General features: G+C 32.6%; 2 protein-coding genes across 7 annotated transcripts in view; one reads left to right on the top strand and one right to left on the bottom strand.

Annotated features, from left to right (window-relative positions):
• LOC105213678 (transmembrane and coiled-coil domains protein 2) overlaps positions 1 to 8,384 on the bottom strand; it is a 42,150-nt gene extending 33,766 nt beyond the window's left edge. The window contains exons 1-2 of one of the 4 annotated variants that reach the window (XM_054225861.1): positions 8,168 to 8,384; positions 7,680 to 7,914 (exon numbers count right to left, since the gene is read on the bottom strand). The gene's annotated coding sequence lies outside the window, so the exon portion shown is untranslated. Of the gene's footprint in view, positions 1 to 7,679 lie in introns of all 4 variants that reach the window. The other 3 variants (XM_011186670.3, XR_008470068.1, XM_011186674.3) reach the window with 3 other exon arrangements.
• Positions 8,385 to 9,195: 811 nt separating this feature from the next.
• Positions 9,196 to 21,060, top strand: part of LOC105213677 (histone-lysine N-methyltransferase, H3 lysine-79 specific) — a 100,438-nt gene continuing 88,573 nt past the window's right edge. For 2 of the 3 annotated variants that reach the window (XM_011186665.3, XM_054225858.1), the window contains exon 1: positions 9,196 to 9,849. The gene's annotated coding sequence lies outside the window, so the exon portion shown is untranslated. The remainder of the gene's footprint in view (positions 9,850 to 21,060) is intronic. The other variant, XM_029041289.2, reaches the window with a different exon arrangement.

Raw genomic sequence — 21,060 nt, 5'->3', positions numbered from 1 at the left:
AACATTAATACATATGTATATGTATAGTTACATATTAAAACATCGCTTAATCAAATATCTCACTCTTATTCGAAATGGAAGCCTTCTTACACACTTTGCTCTCAAATTAAATTAAAATCATTACACTTATGTGTCTTGTTTATAATGACAGAAAACTAACTTATCGCTTAAAAAACTATAATTAATTATAGGACATATTATAATACAATCCAGCTGTTCATAAAATAGGCAAAATTTGGAGTTTTATTCGTTAACTGTTTAGATAAATTTCTTTTTGCGAGCAAATATAAATAAACAAGTAAGGAAGGGCTAAGTTCGGGTGTAACCGAACATTTTATACTCTCGCAATTTATATATTTAACTTTATTTATCGTGTTCGATATATGGGGCCTTAAAAACCTATGGTCCGATTTCTGCGATTTTTAAAATGGGGCTGCCACACTATTAACATAGTAGTTGTGCAAAGTTCTGCACCGATATCTTCACTAGTACTTATTTTATATATTGTAAAGTAAACGATTCAGATTGTCTTCAAAGTTATGGTATATAGGAAGTAGGCGTGGTTGTGAAGCGATTTTCTTATGTGAAATTTAGTGTTTCTGACGTTTTTCGTTAGTGAGTTAACCCACTTTTTGTAATTTTCAACCTAACTTTTGTATGGGAAGTGGGCGTGGTTATGATCCGATTTCTTTCATTTTTGGACTGTATTAGGGAGTGGCTAAAAAAAACGACTGCAGAAAGTTTGGTTTATATAGCTCTATTGGTTTGCGAGATATGTACAAAAAACTCAGTAGGGGGGCGGGGCCACGTCCACTTCCCCAAAAAAATTACATCCAAATATGCCCCTTCATAGTGCGATCCTTCATAACAAATTTTATTTCCATAGCTTTATTTATGGCTTAGTTTTCGCCATTTTGTGGGCGTGGCAGTGGTCCGATTTTGATCATTTTCGAAAGCAACCTTCCTATGGTGCCAAGAAATAAGTGTGCCAAGTTTCATCAAGATATCTTAATTTTTACTCAAGTTACAGCTTGCACAGACGGACGGACGGTCGGACGGACAGGCAGACATTCGGATTTGAACTCCACTCTTCACCCTGATCACTTTGGTATATATAACCCTATATCTAACTCGTTTAGTTTTGGGTGTTACAAACAACCGTTATGTGAACAAAACTATAATACTCTCTTTAGCAACATTTGTTGCGAGAGTATAAAAATTCAAAGAATCGCTACTAGCCGACGATTAACTGTTGAACTTCCTACAATGAACGAAACTAACTATACAAATTAAAATTATAATTGCTGCTGACACTATATACGATTTTTGAGATTTTCACACATTAAAATTGTTGTAAAGTATACAACAAAAATAAAATAAATGTTTGTCACTAGATATTTTTCGTACTTCCGGCAAATAACAATGTACTAATAGAAAATAAATTTTGTCCCACACACTTTTCGTTGAATGTTGAATATAAATGTCAACATGACAGGGGGAAACTATGTATATCGCAGTTGACATAACATAATATATTAGGTGGTGAGTATAAATAAATACATATACATACATATATGTACGTGCATACATAAATAAATATGTATTTCAGTGCAAATTGGTGATGCGATCATACTACTATGATGGGCAACACATAGCCGTAGATAATTAACGATGGAAATGGTCAAGTAAAAGGGTTTTAAAAATGTTTAAGTTTATGTTATTTTGAAATTCACAGAAAGAAACATTACAACCTATTGCCTTTTTTTGCATTTGCCACGCACTAACAGGCTGAAATTGTATTTAATAAAAAACAAAAAACAACCCACATGCTTTCGATGTTGATATTGTTATAAAGTAAATTACATAAAAGTTCGTGATTCTTACATTGTGGTGGGAAGTATAAATGTGATTACACAAATATATGTGTAAAAACATGAGATTTCATTAAAAGCATGGTAAATATAGCCATAAAAGTACATAGCTACTCGACTGGTCAAGTTGGCAACCAGTTATTTGGATTTTCGCCCACACAAACTCTCAAGTGACCCAGACGACCAAATAAGCGAGCGATTGTATACGTCAGAATATTTAAAACTAGTGCCCGACCGATTCTCAATTTTAGGCCGATGCCAATAATGATTTTCTTTTGCTGATACTGCCCGAAGCCGATGCTAAATTCATTTTTGACATACTACAACTAAAAAAAAAATTATCTGAAATTCTGGCCGCAATATTAACAGTATATGCATTACAATTGCATAAATGTAGCAACAACCTTTTTAATTTAATACAACGGATATTTTAAGTTGCACTCTTGCACTCCCATCACGAAATACAGATGATTCCTAAGTAATTGCTCTAATTCGCTTTACACGCACACGTTGGGTGATTGAGACATTTTAATTTAATTTATTTTAAATAAAGCTAAATATTCAGCAAGCATAAACATTCCACAAGCAAATATGTTTTATAATGTAAGAGCAACAGTTAATGATCAATGACAGCTTTTAATCTTTTAATGTCTGATATGGAGGCCACAATGAAGGTACGAGTACTCATACTCGTTCAAATTCTAGTAGTACTACTACTTATGACTGTATGTACATATTGGTTGATGGGTGTGTGCAATAAATATGTTGTATGTAATTAATTTGGAGTTTGTGTTTGGTTTGAAGAGCACGTAGAACATGAAAAATTACGCGATAACATACAAAGTGTTATTAATCAATAAAACAAGTTATGAAAATAATAAAAATAAAATTGTGGGGTTATTGGTTATCAGTTGAAAATGGAATTTCGCCATCATTGTTTTTGTATTGCTACTGTTGAAAATGGGGCAATGCTATATTGTAGAACATAAACAAAAAAAAAACTGATAACTGTCAAGTGATTAACGAGGGATTAGAGTAGGCAACACGAAACAGTCAAGTGTGAAAAAAGGTTAATAAAATTATATTGTTTAGAGATAATAGTGGAAGTTGGCAACAAACAATATTTTATGTTGAAATATTTTTTCAACAATCAAGAAGCTAATTAATTACGTCAATGAAATTAAATATTTTTATACTCTCGCAACGTGTTACACAGAGTATAACAGATTTCTTTACACAAGGTTGTTTGTAACACATAAAACTAAACGAGTTAGATGTATGGTCATATATATGTGCATATATTTATATATAAAATGATCAGGATTGCGACACAACTTGAAATCCACATGTCTGACTGTCCATCAGTCAGTCCGCCCGTCAGTATCGGCAAGCGATAACTTGATGATACTTGGTAAACATATTCCTTCATAGAAGTAAGTTTCTTTTGCTTTAAACAGATGGCCTATTATTCAAAAGCGACCAGTGCAAGTAATTAACAATGAAGGTAAAAGCTAGAAGTATATTATTGTAAATCATCAGTTAGCATCATGGAATGAGTATGGAATGAGTAAACGGCGACATACTGATGAAGGTGCGTGACTTTAAGTACAGCAGCACCGAAACGCCAAACCGCAGAAAATCTAAAGCAAATAGGAACATGCTTGGAATAGTTTCAGTGACGCGACACAGTGTCAGCAAAATAATGCATTTTTTTTTGCTATTGTCATTCGCCTTCTTGAATGCATAGAACAAATAATTCAATTAAGTAAAATTGCTTAATACGTAAAAGAAATCCTCACAGACTTTATGACAGACTAGCAATTCGACCCGTAAATTGACAAAATTACAATGCCAAGCACGCGAATTTAACGATTATCGCACACGAGTTTCCGCGATTTAACAAAAATAAAGTAGAGAATATAACTAATTGATGTATGTGTACTCATTTAAACGTCAAAAGAATATGTGAATGAAAAGAAATGTCAATTAATAAATAAACTTAATGTCGTGTGTACCTAGATATGAATGGTTTGTATGCATTTTCTTATACAGCTACATTTGTATAGTTCAAATAGATTGCCACGCTGTGACAGAGTCGAAGGTTAATTCCAAAAATCATTACCCAACACATGTTATACACATGTACATTTACTAAATGATTCATAATACTCTCCGCCTTCTTCACATGTCTGTGATTATAGGTGCCAACACTGATTCGAGTCATAAATCAACGAAAACCCTTTTCGTCTACTTTTATCTGTTCTTCAGTAGACTGGTGTATAACGTGCGTAAGCATGTGAATTTATATCTCAGACGATTAGATATTTAGATGCTACAGAAAAGGCGGCAAATGTCGTGCAAAAATTATATTTATATAGAAATTAATTTATATGGCTCTTTAAACATTTTTTATTTACATATATTTAAAAAATGGTAGCTTTTATTGTTATTATAGGAAAAGTACAAGTTGTGAAATATCTCAGTGGTGATCATATAATTAGAGACTGTCTGGTTTCTATCTAATCATAAAAAACCCGGGTTTATAGGTCGATAAGGTGCAAACAAACATGGGTCTAACTTTTGAATATATTTTTGTATTTATAAAATATTTAAAGAATTGTGGAACCACTGTTCACAATGAAATATTAATAAAAAATAAAAATAAAATATTTCATTTAAATTAATGTATTAAACATCATGCATTTCCAACGTACACTTAAAACATAAAAAGTGCCGTGATTTTATCGAAAACAATTAAATATGTATGTGTGTGTTTACTTTTGTAAAACAAAGAAAAAAATATTTCCCTCAGAACTGATGACGTTCAAGGTGGCGTTGAAAAAGCAATATCAGCAGACTGTAGGATTTTCGCATACAGTTTTTCTTTTTATTCAAGACAAGAACACGAACACGACCTTAAAAGTGAAACAGCTGAGCTAAAACATAAAGAAGATACACACATGCATACCTATCATGTACACATGTGCCAGTCCATCTGGTCAGCTGTGTTTGCTGAATGGCAAATTTGAGAATATGTGTATATATTTACATAAGTTTGTATGTAAGTACGTGCCACGAAATATGCTGCGAAGCTTCTTTTTGACTGACACAAATGCCAACAAACCTAGATGTCTACATATTTGCTTAGAACGAATGGACATTTTCAAATTGAGTGGGAGACTAAAAAGTCAAACAATTTACACCTTTACCAGAAGCGGTTTTAAAAATCTACACTTTCGATTGTTTATCAAGCGTTGTCGCTATCTATTAGTGGCAATGACCGAGATAAATATATAAAATAATTAAAAAAGAGCAGAAGATTGTTTGGTTATTAAGCTTGACATGTCAGAGACTTTTTATTAAATAATAAATGTATGCTTTATATATTTTTTGCTTTACATATTTTTTGAAAATTTTTTTTAAATTAGCACGTCAGCGTAATTCTCTACACGTGATCAAAAAAGGCCAAAAACAGGATTTTTTGAGACTTTGAGTCCATTTTGCTCAAAATCTCGACGTGATGGGCACTTTTGGAGGTAATATTCGTGTTCAGCGATGAAAATCCTATTAGAATATCATTGTCTAATCTTTGATGCATTTTTTGTGTCGACCAGTGTTATTTTCTTGTTTTCATAATATTTTTCAAGCCATCCTGTTTCATATATCACTGTATAAAAATATTAGAACGAAAATTACCTACAAGTAGTGTATATTTTCGAAAAATTTAACCTTTTCTATACTAGACTCTAATGAGAGAGTACGATTTAATCAAATTTGAAATAATTGGAAGATAATTGTAAAAATACTAGAGAACCTTAAGAAAAATAAGGGTATATTAGACAACAAATGGTTTTCATATTAACAATTAAATAATATTTAAAGATAACAACAGCTTGAAATAAAATAAAACGTATTTATTGAGGTTGACAAGCAGCTAACGCACTGTCAGCACCCAGTCCCATTGGTTAAAGCTCTACAAAAATATGATATGAATATATACATACATATGTATGTACCTATATGAGTACTTAAATACATGCCAAAAAATAGCAACAATTTATTTTTTGTCAATTTGTCTACGTCACAGGTGGCAGCACCATCAATGAAACACACCAGCGTGAAAGTAAATAAATCTACAAGTAAACACATATAGACACATTTATCTATGCATGCGTTTTGTTTTGTTGTTTTGCGGTGAAACGTATGCCCGAACAAATATTTCGGATTGGCCGTAGGTGACATAGCGCTTAGTGAGCAAATAGTTCAAGTGTGAACGTTTCCGCTGGCAGACACGGTAAATATAATGCAAACCAGTGTACAAACATAAGAGCATTAGCAACAATAATGGCAAAAACAAGTATAAAATATAATAAGGGTGACAACAAAATGGCACAAATAAAAATAAGCGTGAGCACTAAATGTCAAAATGCAACATTTTAGCCACTGCTTACTTATACATAAGCTGATAAATACAATATTATTGTGCATCTTTTTCTCTAAACAATAAATTCGTTTGGCGTATTCTTTTGATTGGCATGTGTTGGCTATTTTCGGAACGGCGTCTATAGACTGCAACCATCAAAAAAAAATTGGTGTCGCATCCAGACGGTACTGAGGCGCTGTGGTTTAGGGATAACACCAACAGTGCATGATAAAAAATTATGAAGAAAATAACAAGACAGCGCTGTGATTTGTGGCACAAAAATAAAAGATTTCTAACAAGTTTACCAAGTTTGTAGAAATATTTACACTCGTATGTGCATTTGTAATTTCGCTCAACTCGTGCACACATTGAATTTACAAGCTTATATGAGTGATTTGTTGTGTTTTCATTTAATTTTGTTTAGTTTCGCAGATGAAAATAAATTTAATTCAATTATGTGACTACTAACATAGACATGAACAGCGCTCCATTGTTGACACTGTGTATTCTCCTTTTTCTTCTGCAACGTGCAATGCTATAGTTGGTTACTTGAGTTGGATTATGATTTGTGACTTGAGTTTAACGGCTTGACATCCAATCAACTGTAAATCGGATAAGCATTGCAGGCATGAGTACATATAAGTATTGTGAAAATGTTTCCATTTCAATCAGACAATTTCTATAATATGCATACTAGAAGCTTGTAGATTGCCTGAAATTGATTTGGAATGCATGTAAACTCATTTTGACACAACTTTCTTCTTGAAATCAGCATAAATTGATTCTAATTGAATTTATTATTTCTTTAATTTCAGCCATTATGTTTACACTTTTATATGCACTTTCTTTTTCGACAGAGTTGTTATATGATTTTATACGGAAATTCTGTATAGATATAATTTTTTCATTCTAAATGGACTTTAATATATAGGCACACCCTTCACTCAATATTAACCATTTTTCTGCGAGGCAAGCAAACAACACATACAAACTGTACAAACTATACACAGATAGGATACATATAATTGGTGGTATATTTAGTATTTCGCTTGAATTAGATTAAAGAAGGCGCCACAATACTTATCTCCAGGTAGATACTACATCACAAATATCACTACATATTTCCAAATGAAATACGACAAATGCCTCTGTTAGCATACATATATACTTCGTTGCTCGTTTATATTATACAAATCAAACGTGCCATGTCCTTTTTTGTATCATGTACATTTTCATGCCAAACCAGTTAAATAAAATAATATTGTGGGAATCTATGATTACCGACGAGACCTTTCTCTAATTGATTATGTTAAAGAATTTTCACAAATTCTTTATTTTCTGTATTTCTTAATAATAGTTTATGCAATATTTTTCAGCTTCCTTACCCCTTTATTTTTGTTTGTCTTCCATTTATTTCTTTCGCGTTCCGTTTTGTTTTGCTTTCGTAGCAATTTTCCCTGCAATACACGACACTCCTTTTTTAATAGACAAATTCACTTTTGCGTTACTTATTTAGACAAAGCTAAATTGTTTTGTGTACGTATAGTATTTTATTATAAATATATTTCAACATTTCATTTATACACTTAGTTAACTGAATTTCTTGTTAGCACTTTCTCACTTCAACGAGAGATACAAAATAAACTAAATGCTCAATTTTCTTTCATTTTCTTTTCACCTTTTCCGCTTTGGCTGCGGTTGTTTTATTTTACTTTTTTATAGCGTACACGCCACAAAATTGATTTCTAATTTTAATCTGTGCACTAAGAATTGCACAAATTAATCACAAAACTAGATTTCCTTAAGTTAAACTGAAATATAAAATTCAAATAAACGATGTAAGGCATCGAATAAAAGTTTATTAATTACATACACCACACATGCAAATTCAACAAACGCGTCTACGGATAAGTGCTTAACATAATTTTAATAAGGTCGTTTACACTCTACACGATTTTACAGCCGTTAAAGTAAATTCATTTTATTTAAATAACATTTTTTCCTTTTAGTTTGTTCAAAATATTACCTACTGGTTAGACACAACAAAAATTTTATCTCTGACAAAAATTCTGCACTTCCAAATCGGACTGAATCTACGGCGACTCTGTTCGTAGAAATCCACAACAAAATCAAACTGCAGCAATTAACAGTGTCGTCATACTTCGTTATTCGGGGCCAAAATGGGCGTTACCAAATAAATGAAAACAGAAAATTTATTTTTTCGTTATATACAATTAAAGGAAGCTTAGAATTCCATATTAAATTACAAATTGTGATTGAATTAATATTAAAATTTAATATCAATAATAAAATGAAAACAGTTTGCATTTTCCATATAGAAAAACAGCCTTTTTCGGTAATGCTGTCCGTTCAATCTAAGAGAGTGTAGCGCCATCTCACGGCGAATAGTGAATGTGTTTGTGTTTCATTTAATCAGACTGAAGAAAATTAAAGGAAATATTTTAATAAGGAAATACGTTGAATGCTTAAAATAATGCCGATAAATCACTGTATAAGAAATATTGTAAGACATGATCGCATTGTATAAAAAAAAATTTAATAATATTTCTCGTTGTCTATCACAGTTCAAGTTTAAGTCGCTATGAATGATGGGATTTTTTCCTTTTAATGCTGTATCAGTATATTTTATGGGTTTTGTCAAAGACTTTTAGTTAAATAATTCTAATAATAGTCTTTAAATTGTTATCATTAACACAATAGATATTTGGTTCTGCAGAATCCCTCAATTCGTTGCCAACGCCCTTGAGGAAAACATCCGCCAACAAAATGCCTCCACTGAACGTTCGTTAAGTTGATGGAATATTTGACAGCTATTTCAAAATGGCCGACACCCAATTCAGCGTCGCCATGACGCATTCAGCGCACGGTGCACAGCTATAGGAACGTTTAGTACTGTGGAACAGTCGGGTGGCTGAGAACGTGAAAAGTTGGTTTATTTCAGTTCCTTCTTCAATTGCCAGTGAGCCAGACGATTAAATTGAAAAGGGGGGAAATGGCGCAAACTGTTAATAGAACGTGTGGAGGATTGAAATTATGCTATAAATTTGAACAGATCAGTGAAAATAACAAATTTTAAAAAGATTCAGAGTGATTTCGAAGTGCCCCGTTGAAAGGGGGTAATTAATAAACAAGAGTAAAGTGAAGAAGAAATGTTGTGTAAAGCCGAAATGAGCATCGATTGAAATGGATAGATGAGGAAAGAAATATGAATGAAAAACCGAATGTGTTGAGTGAAGAAAATTGGTAAAGCGACGATTATGAGTTCATAAAAAGTGTTAAAGCAAAAGTTGAAGTAATATATTTAAAGTATAAAAATGAATAATAGGAAATTGAGAAAATTAAATGTGTAAAGTGTAAAACAAAAATTGTTTAAATGTATTGAACCGAAGAGTGGTATGCGATGGAAGAGAAAAAAAGGCGAAAAGTGCAAAACGTATGTGAGAAGAATGCAAACGTTGAAAAGATTACGAGCCTGAAGAAACAACAAAAATAAAAACAACTAGTAGCAGTAAAACGAAAAAAAAAAAACAAAAAGTAAAAAACCAGAATCAATTAAATAAAACAGCAGAAATATCAATTGCAACAACAACAGACTACACTGACGTCGACGTTGACTGAACCATATACAGAGCTAGACGGTGTGACTGAGGACGTAAAGTTGATAGCAGTATTCAAATACATACAAAAATAGCTGATGGTGACGAAAAATAGAATGTAGAAATCAGAAGTTAGAAGAAACAAAGGGGGATGTAATTGTGTTTAAAAAGTGCTAGAGGATTTGAAGGCAGTGGAAAACGAAGCAAAACAAGCAAACAGCAATTATTTTTATTATTTTAAGTGTATTTGCGTACGTGTGTGACATGTGTGGGACAAAACAAAAACAAAAAAATAGAGTCAAGCATTAAAACTTAAAAAATGTAGAAAACGGGCGGTATATGTACATATCTACGAAGATTCGATGAAAGCAAAGCATAGCATGGAGTTTCTACAACTGTTATACAATAAATGATAAAGAGATTGAAAACAGAGCAGATACGATTCGTTGAAATAAGCAGTGACTGCTTGTAAAACGTTTTCATTAATTAAATTTAGCTTCAATAGCATTAATTACATAGTTGTGAAAGTTTTCATCTATGTATAAGCGTATATGCAAACTAAAGAAATTAATAAATATATAAAGTCATTGCATAAGTTAAAATCAATGATAAAATAAGCGTTAAAAACAATGAGGTGAAATATATAAATGAAAATGAATGATACTTGTGTGTGAGAAACAAAACGTTTGTATCGCGGAATCATGGCGTTTGCCTTTATCTACCAAATGTTGAGTGCGTGCATGAAAACAACAAAGAAAAATAAAGATAAAGAAAAAAAATGCACGAATTCAATTCATAAAACAAAGAAAATTAACAGAAATGAGTATTTCTGTGTAATAGTAAAAAAAATTATTCAAAACCATATGGCTTATTTGGCCAAAATCTTTATTAAACGTGTAATTTTTTAAAGAAAGCGGGAATTTGAACATTATATAATTAACATAATAATATAACCTTACATTCACGGTTTCATGAATTGTATTGAGAAACGTTGTCTTCCCAGCAAAAAATCTAAATGATACGTGTGTTATAACTGAGAGAGATTGTTTACAGTGTACAAGTATGTATATATTAACATTGAAATAAAAAATACAATTTTTTATTACAAAATACACAATTATAATAAGCGTGAAAGCGTGAGAAAGTTTACGTTATCCGGTGTTAAACCTTCTTTGTGGTACTATAATGTACGAAACGCATACCGGTCGTCAACATAGCGACTTATATCAATAAGACAAGGTGTGTATAATAGTCATATTTTATAATTTTAAGTAGTTAAATTTGGCAGTACTAAATTAATTTTATATTTAGCGACAAATGATTTGTGAGTATTTGTTTAGTTTGATATTTCCAGATATCTCGCATTAATTGAGAGATTTGTTCGATTTAAGAATTAAATTTTTAAGTGGAGGTTGTTATTGTTATTATTATAAATTATAAAGTTTAAAGATAGGCAAAATTCACTTATAAAAACTGGGACAAATATTTTTATATTTCTCAATATCTACATTCAGACTTCTAACTTACAATCTGTTGATTAGTTAGTAAAAGTGAACGAAAATATAATATATTGGTCATTCTTATAACTATAATATTTTATAAACATTACAAATAGTACTATTGCTTTAAAATACATGCATATAAACATCAAGAACCAAAATATGTATAAGCAACAGTGGGCATATCCAAAGCAAGTCAAAATACTACAACAATAAAATGATGCAAACAATATATGTGTCTCTACTGCAGTCTGTGAAGTTAGTTTGGAACGCTCAACAATTCATTGTACAGAGCCAACAATAGTGGGCAGCTACAGTGCCAATGGCGAAATGCAAACTAATTGTTTATTTGTCTTTCCGTTCTTCCGACTCTACGCCAGTACGCTGTGCCAGTGGCTTCTAAGCAAGTCAAATTATGCACAAACTTTTAGTAGTGAATTTTATTTCAAAATATTACAGTCTACCGGTTGTACTCGATTCTGTATGTCTGATATTTTTCGCTTCCACATTGTTTTCGAAAAGCTGGTTGGCCATCGCACGGCTTCTACGGCAAGCGCTGCATTTCATGCTGCATTCTCGCTCATATCCACACATTTTGCTGCTTCTGCGCTTATCTCACGTCGTTCGCGTTTATGCTTCGCCTGAGTTTATGTGTTCTGTTTTTTCCACTTATTTTACGTTTCTTCTTCATTGTCGACATCGGCGCATTGGTTTTCGACTCGCACTTAACTTCAGTTTCAATTGCGTCTTCCACTATGTATGGCCTCCTTCCTATCTTCTGAGTACGATACCCCCTCCTCGTGCGTACATATATTTTCTGTTTGTCTATCTCTTCATTTGCTGTTAATTTAAGTTTCCTTTTCGTGCTATGCGTTTGTGTGTTGCTGTTTCCATTTCAAACCAGTTTTGTGTCGCAACTTCCGCCCTCCTCATCTTCACACGTCTATCGATCGCTCGAAACACTTGCGTACACCTGACTTTGCGCCCTCTGCACATCACTTTTGTTGTTTGCTGCTGCATTTGGAGTTATGCTGCTGCTGCTGCGTTGTTTATCGCATCGCTGCAATGCTTTTTATTATTAAGTTTTGTCTTCTGCCTGGCTGCAGCTGGGCATTGCAGCATACATACATTGTTTTTGCTACTTTTATATACATATTACTTACAGCTATTGGCTTCGTATGCAATTGCTGCATTTCTTCTATAACACTTTGTTGTTGTCGTTGTTATTTATTTTTGTCTAACTTCAGCTGATCCTCCATATTTCGTTATAGGCACTTTTCGTTCGTTCTTGAGTACGTTCGTTGAGTACTTGAGCCAAATTTAAAATGTTAGTTCCTTCGATTTGTTAGTTGAATATGTTGTTGTTGTTTATGGAAGGAATACAAAGTTTCGTGTATTGCTTCAATTAGTTGGCAATAACGGAGTCAATACCTCGGACTTCTATCACTATTTTTATTAAATTTTTAGGTTATTTCTTATTGGATGCATTATATATATTAACATAATTTTATTTTCCGGAATTTTGTGCGAATTTAATACAAATGACAATTCCATTATTTATGTGTGTTTTTTGAACAGTTCACAATATGTTATATATCATATTAGGATGAGTACATGCAACAGAAATATTGATTTTTTTAATGAAGATCGCAGATATTAAGAAACAACAAATATGCTAATTATAGTTTAAACCATTGTTTGGAATTCTTATGAAATTATGAATATATGAACATACAACTAAAAAAAATGACAAAAAGACGACAATAACTCATAATTAAACACCATGATACATTTTGGAATTTTAATAACATGGGAGAAAAAATATAATGTTACCATATTGTGATCTAACTAAAAAAAGAATTACCTTTATAAATAATACAAGAATGAGAAATTTAAAAGTTTGAGTTTATTTATGAATATATATTGGCAGATTTCTTGGTGAGGCATTCTTAGTATAATTTTTGCTATTTATACTTTGACAACTAAAATGTAGAATTCGTATTTCAACGTAAAAGCTGTTTAGGTTATATTTAAATATATAATGAATGAAGTGTATAATGTGTGTAAAATGTTTGCCATTTGTTGCATGAATTGTGGCATAAAATTGTCAGTAATAGAGTTGAAAGCGTGGAATTCATTTGTAATGATAGTGGAGAACACAATGTAAATTATTTAATAACTAAATTCAGTTTCATTGGAATTAAAAACTAATTTCAGTTTCGTTGGAATGCTAATGTACACCTGAGAAAATGTGAATGCGAAGAATTTAATGAAATGCGAAATCAATCACCACTAAAGTTGCTTACGAGTTTTGATATAGTAAACACTGAAAGTGGTAATCATTTCTTAATCATATTTCTTAACCCCCATTGCTAAAGTTGAATGGCCCACCACACTATGCCTATATGCATATCTATATGGTGTAAATTATCATACGTTGTATATAAATTAATTTTCTATAAAAACCATAACAACTGAAAATATAATTGATACAAAATATATGCATATATAACGAAAAGAAAACATACATCCACGCGAAAATTAAAAAAAATAATAACAATTTCTCTGCTTTTGCTTGGAGGTCAAGTGAGTGCAAGTGTCTGCTGATAAAGAAAGAGAAGTGAAGCAAATGATGAAAACGAATGAAAATATGATTTTAAACGAATTTCATTTTGCAGACATGCCAAGAAAGATTTTTCAAATGAGTCGTCTTGTCTTTGTCGCGTGTGCGCCATTCGCGAATTGAGTCATTTGCCATGAAGCAAAAAAAAAACTACAAAATAAATGTGAACATCAGGAAACATAAAAGTAAAATGGCACTTTTGCTAAAAATATAACAACTACAGTGGTGATGATGAATAGCGTAATAGCGTTTAAAAACGGGCAAAGACTGGGCAAAATGTTGCGCATCAACGCCTTTGAAATCTGCAACATTTCGCTGAACTTATCCACACTTGAACGCAGTGTTTATAAATAAAGTTGCTGACGGCACGAGTACGAAGAGATCGTATGCTGTTGCAATTGTAGCCAGTAATTGATGTGCTTAGCTACAGTGGAACGCTTTGATTTGATTTAAAATAATATTTATAAACACTAAGTTGAAACCATGATTTAAACAAATAATATGTTTTTATCAATTGTACTTTTTTTTAATCTTAACAAATTTGTTGTGCTTTTATATTAGTCAGCCATTTTGTCGATAATATTCACACAGCTTTTACATATTTTATTCTACGAAAACTTTCAGTCATTAAAATCAAGAGAATACTGTATTTATACTTTTATTTGTAATGCATTTCTCAGAACACTGACGGCAAAATGTAAAAACAAAAGAGGAAAAAATCAGAAAACAAAAGCAATTTGTAAGCATTCGCAGCTATTTTTGGCAACATCAACAGAATTACATTAACGTACGTAATGTGTGTATAAATATATGTATGTAAGTAGGCATGTTGTCAGGTCTGTAGTCGCCGTGTTTCCTGCTTTTATGATTTCACGCAGTTTATTGCTGTTTGGTTTTTGGTTTGGCATGCATTTGTATAAACAAAACGCCACGCCGATTTGTGTCTCAAATGAAATAATGTAGAAATAAAAACATTAAACGAATGAAACTTCTATGCAGTTTTTTCTCTTAGGAAAAAAAAATTTTTTTCAATTACCATATATAAATATCCATAATGGTCTGGTGAGTGAACTGGAAAGTTGTGCCAAAGAACACTCAAAAGAAAGTTTAAATGATTAATCTTGCTCAAATTCTTCCTTTGTAAGTGTCCATTAAGTTTCTAAAGTTTTGATCCTATTATTTTGGCCGCAACTGTACATTATACACATATTTATGTTTCCACAAATGCACCTAATGTATTGTGGCCATTGCACAGTCAAAAACTAAAAATAACCAAAAAGCCACAGTAAAAACTAAAAAGAGGCAAACAATGCAACCAAAGCGCCAAAATCAAGTCAGCTGCAGTCGTCGTACAAACGCTCGTAATGAAAATGCATCGTTTTTTTGTTTTTCTTTCCCCAAAATCTTACCACAGCCAACACATTTGCCTGCTGTGTACGGCCGTAGTTTGCTTGTTGCCTATTGCTTGCCATGGCCATAGTTTCAAATGCTATTTTATTCCGGCTTCTTGCTTATTGTTGCCTTCGCGACTGTCGTTCTTGTCTGTGTGCGTGCGTTCGCCCTTGCCGCCACTCTTGCGACGACCTCTACACACCAAGGCAGCTTTAAAATCTGCTTTGCCGGATTTCTGTGTATTCTGGTTGTTGTTGTTTTTAGTTTTAATTCTATCTTTTTGACAGTTGAATGAACTCATTCCCTTTTCGAAGCACATTCTCCCCACAAACACACACACACATACACCACACGACAAGTAACCAAATCGTCGTCTGCTTAGAAACACGAATCAGGCAATCGGACGAGTTAGCTGTTTCTTAACTCGTACGTGTATTTTGGTCATATAATTAATTTTTTTTTTTAAATTTTTCTTGAGTTTCTGTGGTGTGCGTTGGCCATAGAAATAAGCACAAAAATTATTACTTGTATACAAAAAAATTTAAAAATAGTTCATAATAAAGCAGAGAATGTGTGAAGAAATGTGTATGGGGAGTATTGTGGAGACGATAATTGTGTGATCATTTTCGTATAATCAATAGCCAAATTTTTTTTTACCGATGTTGCGCATAATACTACAACAATGTGGCTAAATTTTTGTGAATGTCACTGAATTTGTTAAATACATGTTGCAATGGATGTGGACGTTTCGTTGCTGTACTTGATGTGATATCATAATGTAGAATTGTCTGTTCTGATTTAAAAAATAAATTAATATGGTATTAAAATAAGAAAAAAATAATGTACAAATTAAATTTTTAAACTTTTACGCACAGCGTAGCAGATAATATTTTTGGGTTGTATCTGGTATTGATAGAGTTAAATTTCACCGGAGCATATAATTTTTAGATTTACATAATTAATAGTGTCATCCCTTGTGATGGGCTCAAAATATTCATTTTTTTATCATAAATTCCTTTCTTAACATGTCTAAAATATCGTGGTAAAGTGATTTTAAAAAATTCGTTGTCAAAGAGTTCGTGGAAATTTTGAACGCGTTTTCCTAAAAACTGTGTTTTTCAAACATTCCTCCATCGTATCTCAAAAACGGATAGACCAAATGACTTGAAATTTGTAGGGTGCACTCAGCACATATAAACTCTCTATTATCAATAATGAAAATTTCCAAATTCCCAAAATTTTGATTTCTTATTGCAAACAATTAAACAAACGCAAAATTCGCAATTTTTTTAATGTCTAGCAAAACTCCAATTTTTTGCCACAGGCGGGGATGTTCAGAATGCTGTAACTCATGTTCCACACAATATCTTTAGGTAAAAATTTATACAGTGGAGATTCTCTAACACGAATCACCATAATCAACAAAAAAACTTCAAGTTATAGAAAACGGGTTATAGAAATTTACAATAAATCCTTAATTTTTCAAAAATCTAAAAAATCAATAAAATAACAGGCCGTCACATGGAATAACTTCCTTAAATACAAACATTATTTTATCCTAGTAATATTAAACAATATTCTAATCCCGACGTTCCCGGATAAACGAGGTCCAACTGGATATGAAATGTTTATTGCAAATTTGCATTAATTTTTATTTTAAGACACCCACCAGAGTTCGGAAAAAATAAACGATGCATTAATTAATGAAAAGTTTGTAGAAAACGCATTATTAATGAATTTGTCATAAGCAAAAATGATGTTACGCAACGTAAGCAAAAAAAAAAAAAACTGCAAGTCAGTTGAGCACTTTTATTCATGGATACAAAAATTTAATGCATTATGCTAATCTGAACTTTTGTATGTATGTAAATACAGATGTTTTAAAAGTAATAGGAACATCTTAATTACAAGGCCTATGCATACGGACATATAATTAGAAAGTTTAGAGGTTGTGAAATAGAAATTATATGGAAAATAACATTATTAAAATATTTACTCAGTTTAGCTGAGTTTTTATATTAAATTTAGCTACAAACTTTTAGTACCGGGAAAAATTACTTAGCTCTCTACTATGGCTGCCCACTAAGTAATTGTATTATATTTACAATGTATATAAATTATTTTTTTGCACTACTGTATTTATGCATATTTTCATCATAGTTTGCCATTACTCACTTTTATAATCATTCATGCGATGGCTTCCCACAACTATGCCTGGCACTGAAGTAAATACGTATGTATGGATAATATGTATGGTTATGAGAAAAAATATGTGTGTTCGTCACCGCAGCGGAAAATGCAGCATTAAGTTCACGTTTGTATATACTTATCTATATACATATGTATTTACATATGCATAGATATGTTAGTATTTGCACATGTAGTTTTCTAACTAAAAGCAAACAGATGAGATAAAAAGTGGGAAAAACTAAGAGATATTCACTTTAATCAGTAAAACCATAAAAATGGGACAAAAAAAGCCATGTGTCCTCATTTCCATGCGCAAAACAATGTAAATATGAATGCGAATGTGCAAATGTACTGCTCGAAGAGTGACTGAGCGAATTGCAAAACAGAGGAAAATATCAACTATTACACTATACGCATATAAATATATGAGTGTGTGTGCATGTGTGAGTGACAAATAGTTGGCAGAAAAACCAACCAAAACAAAAGCGCGAAAAAGCGAGATGCAAGATGCAAAGTAATGAGCGAATAAAAAGCCGCAATGAAACAAAAAAAGTGGGAAAATTATAGTACAGCATCAAGCGGAGTGGAGCAAACACATTTGGTTGGCCCTCTGCGCTGCAGGTGAGGTGGCGGGAGTATTGTGGGACTTGCAAAACATTAATGTGCAATTTAGTTTGCCACAGCCGCAGAGATTCGCTGCAGAGGTTTGTCAAGATCATAGCAAAGCAACGCAGCAGCGGTAACGGTGGTAATGGATTGGCTTATACCGAGTGCACAGTGTAGCGCGGAGTAAATGAGTAGAGAAATATTGGTGGCTATATCCATAGATCAGCGAGGTTATAAAGGTTGTCTTAAGTGGGGGTGATCATCCGTATATCAACAACCGGGTTCCGTTCCATCAAGATCATGGAAATAATGGTACACTTTATATTAAAGACAATCTCCAATTGTCTCGGCTCAGAGCAAGTGCCTTACCAATATGGAATATACCCATCTAAGATGCACTAATCAACTAGCTTAAGGTAGCAAAATAGTTGAGGTAAGGCATATTTAGAGGCGAACAGGCACTTGAAAACCAAGTACAGTAGTTTTCCGAAATAACGAATATTAGTTTTAACGAAAACCGCTTATAACGAACAAGCAAATTTGTTACATTGAGTACCGTAAATAACGAACATCGAGAATTTGTAAGTGCTCAGTTTAACGAACAACATGAAGAAGACATATGAAGTAAGAGGGAAAAATCAAGTAGCATCGAACCAGAATTAAAAATAAAACTGGAAAAAATTCAAAAGAAATGTGCAAATTGAACAAATGTTGAATTTTATAAAAAAGCTTAAAATTATTGATCAGCACCAAATATAAGTATGAGTGTCAGAATTGGTCCATTTTGGATTTATTGGATTTGAATTGTTTTGTTATGGTTTTTCATTTTTTAACAAATAATTAATAAAACAATTTATTAAACTGCAATTTACGGATATATGTATAACTCATTTTTATTGATAAAAATACCTTTAAGTGAGTACTTGAATTAACGAAAAATTCGATATAGCGAACAAGCCTGACAATTAATGTGTTCGTTATTTCGGAAATCTACTGTACTCAGATTCTTACTTTTCTACCTTTCATTGCGTTTACCTCTCCCCCGTCCATTTGGCAGCGATACCGTTAAGTTTGTGAGGCACTTGCGCTTGATGTGTAGTAGAATGAGCGTGCTATGCACAAAAACCATGGAGCTGAGTCTTCGAAGTTCTACCAAATGTCGCATACTTTCACAGTCGCTGCTACACGCCTACACACACACACATTGAAATAGCTGAACTACATTTATTTATAGTGTAAGTTGGGTGCTTTTTTTCCTTTTTCACTGCTCTAAATCTACATTTTACCGTTACAGTCGTTGATTACTGCGTTACAACGAAAAGCAAGTGAGGTCTCTAGTGGCGGGTGGGTACGTTTGATGGAGCACCACTGCAATCCACCACCCAAATGTGCCAGTTGAGCTGTCATGCTGAGCTGAATTCAGTAGCTGTTCCGTAGGGTGCTGTCTTGCTCTCTCTTTCTCTTTTTTATTTTTCTCTCTTAATCTTATCACTGCTGTAGTTTCGTCGTCCTTTGCCGCTATCAAAACTATCGGTTCACTTTTAGGCTGTTTGCCTTTCAACGCTCCACTGCATTTCGGTTTCCCTTTTCAGGCGTTTTTTCTCTACTACTCAGGTTTTTGAATGCGTCGTTGACTTTGGTGTGGTGGCAAAAACGTTGAAACCAAAATGCGTATGTTTTTAAGAAACTTCTCGCCTCTCGCCTCAGCAATGTTCTACGAAATAGTTTGTTTCAAATGTTACAAATATTCCATCTTTGCTATTGTCACTATTGCTCTCCTGAGGTATCTAAATATTTATTATTATGTTAGGCTCTATCGTTATCTAGTTAGAAGCCCTAAAAAATGATTATGGTAACTTTGGAGAGTAATGAATAATTTTGTATTGCAAAAACAACAGTTTTTGAAGCTGCTACAGCCAATCTCCAGGAACCACTCCCAAAAAAGTCATAATATCAAACGGATTTCGTTAAAGCAATGAATAATCTTGTAATTAATCGGGGGAATACGCTAAGGTTTGGCATAATTTTGACCTTAAATTAAAAAGCTTCGATTAAGTACTGGAAAAGTTGGGGGCATAGGTGAAATTATGCCAACATTCAGCGATTTTGATTAATCTATTGATTCTCATAAATCATCATTTTGCTAAAAGTAGTCACAGTTTATTAATTTTACACTATTTTTCTCAACTATCCATATTTTTGTTAATTTAATTATTTGTTTCTTTCTTTTTTTCAGGTATGCATTTTAATTATACTAATTAAAGATATCCACATAAGATAATAAGGGCGAGAATGAGGAAAAGCAGAGCTACAATAAAATTATAGTAAGCCATTAAAATGTCTGCCAGTCAACGGCATATTTTTATCACTCATTATTTATAAAACAAATTTTAATTTCGTAGAAAAATGCAAAGTACATGCATCCTTTTTATACTCTCGCAACAAATGTTGCTAAAGAGAGTATTATAGTTTTGTTCACATAACGGTTGTTTGTAACACCCAAAACTAAACGAGTTAGATATAGGGTTATATATACCAAAGTGATCAGGGTGAAGAGTGGAGTTCAAATCTGAATGTCTGTCTGTCCGTCCGTCCGTCCGTCCGTCTGTGCAAGCTGTAACTTGAGTAAAAATTAAAATGAGCAAAATCGGTCCACTGCCACGCCCACAAAATGGCGAAAACCGAAAACACATAAAGTGCCATAACTAAGCCATAAATAAAGCTATGGAAATGGCGTGGCTCCGCCCCCTACTAAGTTTTTTGTACATATCTCGCAAACCAATAGAGCTATATAAACCAAACTTTCTGCAGTCGTTTTTTTTAGCCACTTCCTAATACA

Source organism: Zeugodacus cucurbitae, chromosome 2 (assembly GCF_028554725.1).
Source record: "Zeugodacus cucurbitae isolate PBARC_wt_2022May chromosome 2, idZeuCucr1.2, whole genome shotgun sequence".
Taxonomy (NCBI): domain Eukaryota; kingdom Metazoa; phylum Arthropoda; class Insecta; order Diptera; family Tephritidae; genus Zeugodacus; species Zeugodacus cucurbitae.
This window is presented reverse-complemented; position numbering and strand designations above follow the sequence as displayed.